This window comes from Penaeus monodon, chromosome 44 (assembly GCF_015228065.2).
Source record: "Penaeus monodon isolate SGIC_2016 chromosome 44, NSTDA_Pmon_1, whole genome shotgun sequence".
Taxonomy (NCBI): Eukaryota; Metazoa; Arthropoda; class Malacostraca; order Decapoda; family Penaeidae; genus Penaeus; species Penaeus monodon.
In genome coordinates, this window is record NC_051429.1 from 2,981,767 (window position 1) to 2,993,008 (window position 11,242).

The 11,242-nt window shown below is 36.2% G+C and overlaps 1 pseudogene; it reads right to left on the bottom strand.

Annotated features, from left to right (window-relative positions):
- Positions 1-555: 555 nt before the first annotated feature.
- On the bottom strand, positions 556-2,647 carry LOC119568520 (annotated as a pseudogene).
- Between the last annotated feature and the right edge of the window lie 8,595 nt (positions 2,648-11,242).

Here is an 11,242-nt window from a genome sequence, read left to right on the forward strand (position 1 = left end):
TTTATTTCAGTTTCATAAAGAAGACAAATGGAATAAAATGATACACTCAACAAATATCTACCAATTTATTTTTATTATTACCTTTCTCTACAACTACATCTTATTCACATACTATGTATATATATATATATATATATATATATATATATATATATATATATATATATGTATATATATATATATATATATATATATATATATATATATATATATATATATATATATATATGTGTGTGTGTGTGTGTGTGTGTGTGTGTGTGTGTGTGTGTGTGTGTGTGTGTTTGTGTGTGTGTGTGTTGCATTATGACATGGTTCTATGAGATTACAATATATTAGTTATAGCTTTTAGAATCGTAATACGGTTATTATATAAGATTACATTGTATCGGTTATAATTCATATACTACTATATTAGATTACAAGGGAAACTACTGTTATTTTTATTCTTATTATTATTACTATTATTGTTATTATCAAGCGTTTATGACTGACTAATATTAAAAATGGATAGATAGAAAGATGGATAAACAGACACAGACAGACAGACAGACATATTCAATCGACTTCTTCGATTACTGGCTCTTTATCCTTTCCGTTTTCAGTTTTATCGTTCGGTTCAGACTTGTAAGAAGAAACGTCTTGCATCATCTTACTCTGTAACCTTTCTAGTTCTTGGCTCTTTTTTACATATGCCTCTTTCGGAATTCCCGAATTATCTGTATCAACAATCCATTTCAGCATCTCGTCTATCTGCTTCTCATAATCCTCTTGATTAGCCGATGTGGTCATTGATAGAAGGTCCTTCATCCGGTAACAGGCTTGTTCCAATCTATTCTTTTCTTCAATAGCCTCTTTTACTTTCTTATCGTTCTCTTTGTTCCTTTCAGCTTCCTGAATCATTCGCTCTATCTCTTCTTTAGATATGCAGTGTGATGCTCTTTTCGACCGCCTTTACATCGAGAATTCCATTAACGTCAACGTCAAAGGTTACCTTGATCTGAGGCGTACCCCTCGGAGCTTTGGGTATTCCATTCAACACGAAAGTGCCTAGCAGGTTATTATCTCCGGTGTACGGACGTTCTCCCTCAAACACCTTGATCTCCACGCTTTCTTGATTGTCCGTGTAAGTCGTGAAGGTGTTATTCCTGCTTGCAGGAATGCTCGTGTTTCTCTCGATCAATGTTGACATCTCTCCACCATGCGTCTCTATACCTAACGACAGAGGAGTCACGTCGATAAGGAGCATTTCGGAAAGAACTCGACTCGAGTCCCCAGATATGATGGCTGCTTGTACAGCGGCTCCGTAAGCGACGGCCTCGTCCGGGTTGATAGGTTTGCTCAGGTCCTTTTCAAGATAGTCCCACAGGAGTTTTTGCATCTTAGGTATGCGGGTAGATCCTCCGACCAACACGATGTCGCTTACGGAACTCTTGTCCATCCTGGCATCTTCTAAGGCCTTTCCTACGAGATCGATAGTGCTCTGAAAGAGACTATTGCAAATCTCGTCGAATCTAGCACAAGTCATGGGGAAGTTCATATCGATGCCACTGACTCTAGTATGATTTCAGTCTGAGTGGACGACGGCAGAGTTCTCTTGGCTTGTTCGCATGTGGTTTTTAAGCATCTCAGTGCTCGTTTGTTGGCCTTTGTGTCTTTTTTTGTATTTCCTTTTGATTTCTTTCGCAAAATGTTCAACCATCTTATCATCGAGGTCTTCCCCTCACAAGTGAGTGTTTCCAGCGGTGGCTTTAACCTCAATCACTCCTTCGGCCAAAGTCAACAACGATACGTCAAACGTGCCACCGCCGAAGTCGAAGACTAATTTTTTTTTTTCCTTCGCTGATATTCTTATTGTTGTTGTTGCTGCTGCTGCTTTTATTATAGTTATTGCTGTTTGTATTTAGATCGTAGGCAACGGCAGCTGCCGTCGGCTCGTTAATGATTCGCTCGAAATTATACCCGGCAATAGTTCCAGCGTGTTTAGTCGCTTGTCGCTGAGAATCGTTAAAGTAAGCCGGAACTGTAATGAGCACTCTATTCACCGCGGTGCCCAAATACGCTTCGGCTGTTTCTTTCAATTTCGATAAGACCATCGACGATATCTGTTCGTGAGAATAGAATTTCGGCTCGTCCATATACATCACACTTATCACGGGCTTGTTGCCCTCGCCGTGAATAACTTCGAACGGCCAGTTCTCGATTTCCTTGAGCACCGTGGGATCGTCGTACTTTAAACCTATGGCGCCCTTTACATCATACACGGTATTGGTGGGATTTGTCCCGGCTTGATTTTTAGCAGCTTCGCCTATCAACCTCTCCTTGTTGTTCAAGGCCACGTAGGACGGTGTAGCATAGATATCCCAATATCTATACTGAGCGTGGTATATCTATATACATGGATAACACATCCTAATAAGAGACGTCGATCGAACATCATACAAAAGACAGTGCATGGAATAAACTCGTAGAGAAAATATTACCGATGATTAAAATGTCGTCGTCGTCGTCGACTTCTAATGTTAGCGAAAAGTTTTGAATACCTTTTTAGATTTAAACGATCTTCTGTCGGACGAAAGTCATCAAAGTAACGACTGGAAGAGTGACTTCGAAAAAAAGATATACAGCGACTTGCGCGCACTAGACGCATCCTCGTTATTCGAGTCTCTCTTAATTTTTTTGCTGGACGATACCCATGCTATAAAGAAGGAAGTCGTCGAAGAGATGACGACTCACAACACGAGAGGGGAAAATGAATATCGGTATCGACAGACTCCTCGAGTTGGACGAAGAAGATTACACATAAAGACGTTCGTTACCGGACAACTGCTGCGACGCGAAAGTCACAGAAAAGCTCTAGCTCTAGAGATAACCCACGGCAATAAATACGCGGGGCTATTTTCCGCCATTGTCAACGTAATGTATCGCTATCTAAAATTGTCAAAGATCATATGGGTACACTTTTGGGGTGTTACACAGATTGAAGATATATTCACTAGCCACATGTTGAGCCAGGAAGAGAACGAAGAGAAAATCGAAGGAAGGAAAAGGGCCATCCAGAAAATTAATCATATAATCGCACAACACAAATCGAAAAAATACACAAAACAGAAGGACGATAAAGTAAATACAAAATTCGTCGAAAAAGCCGATCCTCCTATGAAAAGTATTATAGTCGATATAATATATCCGAACCTATTAGTTTTGAAAAATACAGAGTGAAGAGGATGATGGTGCCAATGAAAATGATGATGACGAAAAGAACCGCCCTTCTCTGGCCGTTTGCGGAGGCGTTATTATTTTTGATGTTCATTATGTTCATTGCGATCGCTGTCGCCATGCGGTGCGGCAAACGCTATCGAGATCGACAGGAAAGATACTTTGTGCCAGAGACAGAAAAAAAACTATCCTATATTTCTGATAGATCGAGATTCACCAAACGGAAAAGTGTGCGCAAGGGGACGCTGTCTTAGTATAGAGGAATTCATACTGTTTACAATACTGTTCAGAACAATCCGGGAATTTAAACCTCTAATCTGTAAAGATGATTTAGGATGGTATCATTATGTTTATCATAAAAGAAAGAAGAAGAAGAACAAAACGAAAATGATGTTCATTCGAATATGTTCACTATTCTAAAAACGATATCGTCTTACGAAAAAAATCAACTGTATGTAGATTACGTATATGATCTACAAAGAGGAGAATTCGACATAATACAAAATGGTAATATTAGAGGTGATATGAAATGGATGATACAGAATGTTGACGATTTACTTGGAGATGTATAAATCGTAAAAAAATAGATCGAGCGTTAACTTGGTACGGAAAAAAACAAAAAGAAAATACTATTCATTTTGATATGGAAGTTTTCATGTTGTTTACAATATTGGCCAGAACAATATTTGTTTTGACTATGTATAACAATAATAATAATAATAATAATAATAATAATAATAATAATAAATTATAGCGAGATAAAAACTACTTTATTTCACTGAATCATTTTATTACAGGTCTATATTTAACAGTATATTCTCTCTCTCTGTCTCATATCTCTACTTCAAGTGTGGTCTTTAGTTGTGTAAAATAATACTATATCATTAAATTTTGAATGCTTTTCTTTGGTCATTTATACATCAATTCTTTTTAATTAATTGTTAATTTAATAATTGTTCTTCTCTGTTGACTATTCGGTTCTTGTTCTCTGTTGATCATTCACTTCTTGTTCTCTGCCGATCATTTGTATATCATTCAATTCTTGTTCTTTGTTTATCATTTGCCTATTGGCGTTTTCAGCACAAGGTTTCTTCTCCTTCTCTGTATGTGTGTGCGCAATGTGCTTATCGTTTGTAGATCAACTAACGAGTAGCGTAAAGTATATTCAATCAGTCTTTTTTTTATATTATGGGGATTACTGATCCATAACAGTATAACAACAGACAAATAGTAAGAGAATATAGGACATACATAATACAGTTATTTTAATTGTATGATGAAGGTGAGGAGAAAACGACACAATGTATATACATATACAATCGAATATAAACACTACTATGATATGATAAAGTACTACTACTACTAATGATAATGATAATAAGCATAAAAGTAAGAATAATAATCATAATACTAGTAATAATAAAGTGATGGGGCTTAAAAATGGAACAAGCGCATATAATATGGTATATGGAGATAACCTCTATTTGTCAACATTATCGATGAGAAAGAAAAAGTATCCACCAGCGCTGTTGAGGTAGTAGATCTGACAACTATAAGTATCGCAGCTCTAATGAGCTTTGCGAATAACTGTATGTTCTCAAATCATTTTATCGGACAGCTTGTGTTATTTAGAGATAAAATAACGGGTACAGTAATTTCAACCCTAAGAGATTCTAATTGTGTGATATCGGAAGACAGTTACCCGCTCGGCCGTATCTACGAATGCGTTATACCCAGAGGGACACTAAACTCTGAACGTGAGACATTTTACAGGGAATCTTACTTCAGACTTGCTAGTCAAATACAAAAGGCAAACCGAGAGAGTTTTATTACGATTGTTCCAATTCGACCTCCATCAGACGAAGAAATGAAATCCTATATTAATTCTAGGTCTTTTGATGAATACGACGAGCATGATGATGAAAGAGAAGAGAGAGAGATATGTAGAAAGGATTGTAAGGAATTATTTCCTAACGACGATGAAAATAATAATAACAATACTACTACTACTAGTACTACTACATCTAATAATAATAAATCTATAGTAATAAAAGAAGAATAGACAGAATAGGAATGTTGATTAACGATCCTCTTTTCGTTACTTTTGATGAGATATCAAGCTTTGGACGTGATGATGAATGGATTCTACAATGTTACTTAAACGATTCGAGGGAATCCTCCTATTTATTACGCAAGTTATGATTAGGAGACTATTGGAGATTCTGCCTCAAAGAGAGGCGAATTCCACACGCCATGTTTTTGCTGTTGAACGATGGAAAATGTCACCCTAAAAAGGAAAAGGAGAGGAACACAAGAAAAGCGATTAGAGATAATGGTACTATGTACGCGAGCAAGCATATTGCTGCTGCTACTACTACTACGAGTTTGAGGCTATGGAAAAAAGATATCGCCTCGGCATGTTGAGAAAGTATCTGTTACGCATTCCGACCTGCATTCTCAATTATTATTTATTGAGCGTGTTGCGAGTACCGTTAGTGTGCAGATTAGGAGCCAAGACGGTCTTTTATAATAAAACCGATCGGTCAGAAGCCGAGACGATAATGGTCGACATGGCTGGTTATATATGCGATTTGAGCATACCGTACAAACGACATTTAAGCGAGAAAAAATTAACCCATCTCGATCCGAACACTTTACTCTCGTCCGTTAACGAACGCGAAGCGGCAGACGGGAGACGTCGAAGTCTCTATTATACGTGGAACGAATTCAGAAAAAAGTAAAATATGACGGCCCCCTTGTGATTAACCTGTACTCCTTCGAAAACGACGTGCTTCACAAGTGGAACATGTGCGCCAGCCAAAGCGTGGCTCTGAGTGGAAATATCAAATTACCGCCTTACGTGACCATGACGAAAAACTTTTCGAAAACATGGATGCCACCCTTCGCGTCTCCCGTGCCGCACGGACCACTACAGTATCAGGTGCGTTACGAATTGACGGTTACTCACGATATGGATATCGATATGCTTCTCATGATATTGTGCGGTTCCGATTACAACGACGCCGGAATAGCTTTTAGTGAGTCGTCAGAGATAGTCTACAGAGAAATGCTAAACTTTTAGATATGGAATGGATGGAAAGACTTTGCCGCACTCGTCGCCACCAACGACAATCCGTTATATCTAATAGGAGAGGAAAATACCACCGCGTGTCGGCACTGTCGCAAGATAATAATCAGACCCTTTTGGGAAGCCAAGAGTTTTTTTTTGCTTCTATTACATGTCTGCTCCCGAACTATTATTCAACGACGACGATAATAAGAATATCGATGATGAAGATGATGATGATGATGATGATGTAATCAGACATAGAAAAGTTGCTACTAATTGTATCTGTAATATTTGTTCACTGTTACTACTTGGCAAGTTTAATAAGTTGGTTTACCGGAAGATTCATTATAATGAATCATTATTACACTTGTTCGAACATGAAAATGCAAGAAAAAGACGAAATCTAACAGACGATACGAAAAAATCCATAACAGATTCCCCTGACAATAACTTCTTATGTTATCAAACTTGACAGAGGTAATATAGCCATATACACTGCCGGTGGTATAAGACATTGGCGTGATGATGATGATGATAATGAAGATAACAATATTAATCCTTATAAGAACAACAACAATATCAGTGGTGGTAGTAATAGTAGTAGTAGTAGTAGTAGCAGTAGTAGTAGTAGCAGTAGTAGTAGTAGTAGTAGTAGTATGCGTTTCAAAAGACCCAAAATATGTAATAATAACAAAGTGAATATATTAGACGTTACATGGTGTAATAAAAACTACATGATATTATCCAGCGGTGCGATAAAGAATGAAGATTTTTGGAAATGTATGTTTGATACATCATTAATGTTGTCATCGACTGCATCGTTACCATTGGAGAGTAATCTACAGATAGATGATGATACATTGTTTCGAAAGATAAACATTAAAAAGTGTTTAGTGAATGAGTCTTTCTCTGGTAACAACAGCAACGTCTTAACAACAATTATGGTTAATTTGCTAAAGAAAAAGAGTAAAAGAAATTTTATCTCTTCTATTTCTGGTGTATCGGCAGTTAATCGTTTTATCGATCATATGCTAACAATATATCTCTACATAATCGGAGAAGATTCCCTATCAGCAGGGCAAAGAATACCAATCGAACATCATGTAAATAGCCGAACCAATATTACTATAAAGGACATGATTGTAGAATGTCTATCCATGTTATATAGCGAGAAACTAATTATCGAACTATGGAAGTCTGATGTGCGGAACTCATCATCATCTGGTATGTGTAAAAATCTTCCTTCTTCGTGTGTCAAGGATTTTGTGAATAAAAAGCGAGATGTACCCGAAATTCACCACGATTCAAATGAATTTAGATCTCTGTTGTTTCTGTACAAGAAAGTTGCAATAGCGATGCAAGGAAGAACAACAGTAGCAACAACAGCAATAGCATTATTAACGGTAGTGGTGGTAGTAGTAGTAGCAGCAGCAGCAGTAGTAGTAGTAGCAGTAGCAGCAGTAGTAGTAAGAACATTAGCAGCAATAGTAGTAAGAACATTAGCAGCAGTAGTAGTTGTAAGAACAACAACAGTAGTAACAGTATCACTTTTCCTTATATGTCACTCTTTGGTGAAGCCAGACATTTTACTCCACTAACTTTGTGGACCGTTTATCTATCCATAAGGAATAGAATACTGACTTTATAAATGTGTCCATGTACATTAATATACACTCACATATACACGAATAGGTCAACCGGCAACGAAAATTGCTTGAAGTCTAATATGAACTTGTCGTCATCCTCATCATTATCATCATCATCATCATCATCATCATCATCATCATCATCTTCATTCCCTTCCTTCACCTCTTCCTCCTCTTCAGGGTTTTATGTGGAGAAATTAGCTCATCTTAAGATCGGGCTTATAGACTATTTCAATTTTATTACTAGCTCTGCAGGGTTGGATACACTTCGAGACATAATAATGACAGGAAGACATAACAGGTCGAATAAGATCGTATTATGGAATTACATCAAATCTCTATCTCTGATAAAAATCGGAATAACCATATTTAACGGCGACAATGGCACTATTAATGCAATAGAAACAAAATATATAAAGTACGATGATAGTAATAATAACAGCAGGAGCAGCAGCAAAAGCAGCAGCAAAAGCAGCAGCAACAGCAACAGCAACAGCAACATCAGTAGCAACAGCAATATAAATAATAAGAGGACTAATATTAACAGTAGTAATAGCAGTTTCAGTCTCGTAAGTGATTTTTCGTCTTCGTCTCTAGCATCGCCTTAGTCGTTTCTTATACCACAAAGAATACATCAAGCAATGGTGATAATATTTCAACTCAATTCTGAAAATAAAGAATGGCAACCCTCCACAGCCAGACACAATAATAATGATAATAACAAATCCCTTGACATTGATCTGTTGGAGTACACTGACTTTCAAAGTGTAGACATTATATGTTCAACGTTAATTAATGATATGAAGAAGAAGAAGAAGAGAGAGGGAGAGGATAAGGAAACCCGACCAACTATAATTTGGTTTTCTCTGGAAAACATCTACCATAGCAAGGTGAATTATAAATCATCTCCAGACACTTCGGAAACGGTAGCAACAGCAGCAACAGTAGTGGCTCGGTCAACATTAAGTTTAGATAAGCGGATGACGATCTCTCACTACGAATACGATAGAGATGATATTACAGCCATTAACATTTTTTCTCGTTATCGTCTTCGGATAAGGTCAACTGTTGCAACCCGAGACATCGAGAAAAAAATCCGAATATGCATCTCTACCGCCGTTCAAATGTTTGGCTATCAAGGGTTGGAAAACATAATCCCACCAGGGACGAACTTCAACATTTGGAAATGAAAGAAAGTATGGCGAGTGAAAGTAATATTTCCTCGTTTAGAGGGTCGAGCATCATTCTGTTTATTGTATCTGCTCATTGTTACGCTTGTCAATATCATGTGAATTTTTTGCCGAAAACAGATTTGAAAAAAATTCTATCAGCGTATTATGCATAAGACTGAGGGCAAAGAAAAAACATATATATATATATATATATATATATATATATATATATATATATATATATATATATATATATATATAATATATATAATATATATATATATATATATATATATATATATATATATATATATATATATATATATATATATATATATATATATATATATATATACACGTAACCATACGGAACAATAATCTAATGGATGTGATAATAATAATAATAATAATAATAATAATAATAATAATTGAAATAATAATAAACAATGGCAATCACCTGGAACGATATCGAGACAACAAGTCGCCCTTATTACCATGATGAATTATCTAAACAAGAATTATCAATCGTGTTTCGAGTGTGATAAAAACGTTGACCGCAAAATTATTACAAGATCTATTATAAAATATAACAGAACTGTATTAAAGCGTATCCTAACATTAGCAAAGGAACATGCAGATTTACTAGTAAAGACAAACGATGTTTGTTTTGGCGATGACAATTGTTGTTTCGGTAATATTAATAATGACGATAATAATAATATCAATAACATTAGAGACTTAATGTGCAACCGATTTTTAGAACACACGGATCCTGATATGGAAATTTGGAGGCATCTTCAAGAAGAAGGCTGTGTTAATCAAGACATCGAAACAGAGATGAGAAGAGTGCAACACCTATTACCGAAAAGAGTTCCGATATTTAATAGTAAACGATCAGGTCTCGCCACAATGAATCAACAAAAAATCAGTATTACGAAAAACGATGAAGGAAAATCTAACAGCGGGAACTGGAAAGACGATATCCTGGCTCCGATATGCTGCTATGGATATGATGACATATCCATAGAAAGTAACGAGATATCGAAATTATCTTGCAAGAATCTAGTATACGATCGAAGCCGACTAATCAAAATTCCCCAGTACTTGAGAATAAGAAAATTATTGTGCAGGCTACATCGAGTCTCGAATCGTCTCTGAGAAAAAACGGCGAGTAAAATGTTGTCGTTGTCGACGTCGTCGCTTAGTGGACAGACAGAGCGTCTAAATCTATTTGGTAGAATACCGTCTCTAATACCACCACAACGGAACGATGGTAAACTGTTGCAGCTGCTAAATAATACGGCTATGGTTATCCTTCAGAAGAACGAAAAGAATATTCTCTTTTTGCTCTGTGGAAAGATAGCTAATATGGACACAAATCACCCGTATCTACAATTGTTAATGTCGTGTTTTTCTCATGCTCTTAATAGGAGAAGAAAGAAAGCAAGTATACAAAGAAGAGGAGAGGTAATAAAAGAAGAAGAAGAAGAAGAAAGAAAAGAAACAGAAGAAGAAATAACACCAAATTCTATTCTAATATTACTCCTAAATTATATATATAAAAATCGGCAAATCCAGTATACCATAACTATCTTTCTATACTCAGTCTCAGGATTGGACTCTGCATTAAAAACGGTATACTAGTACCACTCTGTGGGTTGGGATCTGGTATTACTGAGCGTAAGCTTCGATGTCGAGATATTGAGAAGGAACTATATCGACAATAAAACTGTTGCTGCTACCGACACTACTACTGCTAGTTCTACTAGTAATGCCACTACTATTAGAACTAATAATAATAATAATAATAGTGGCGAAAAGAATATTGACTATATTATCGAAAATTTTCTTGATGGTTTATCTATCTCCGAACCTAAAGAAAAACAAGAAAATAATATCAATGATAGTGCAGATAGTCACGATTCCGACGATATAGAAAATAAATATGACAGTAGTAGTAATAATAATAATAACAACGACGAAGGTGAAAGGGACGACTGCACAACTCCAACAGCTTTCAAATGTGAATGTTCATGTCACATCGTGGAAGACATAATACCCGTGTAAGAGAAGAAGAGAGATAAAGGAAGAGATATACGAAAAGTCCCTAAATTTAAAACCATCATTATCCCTAACAT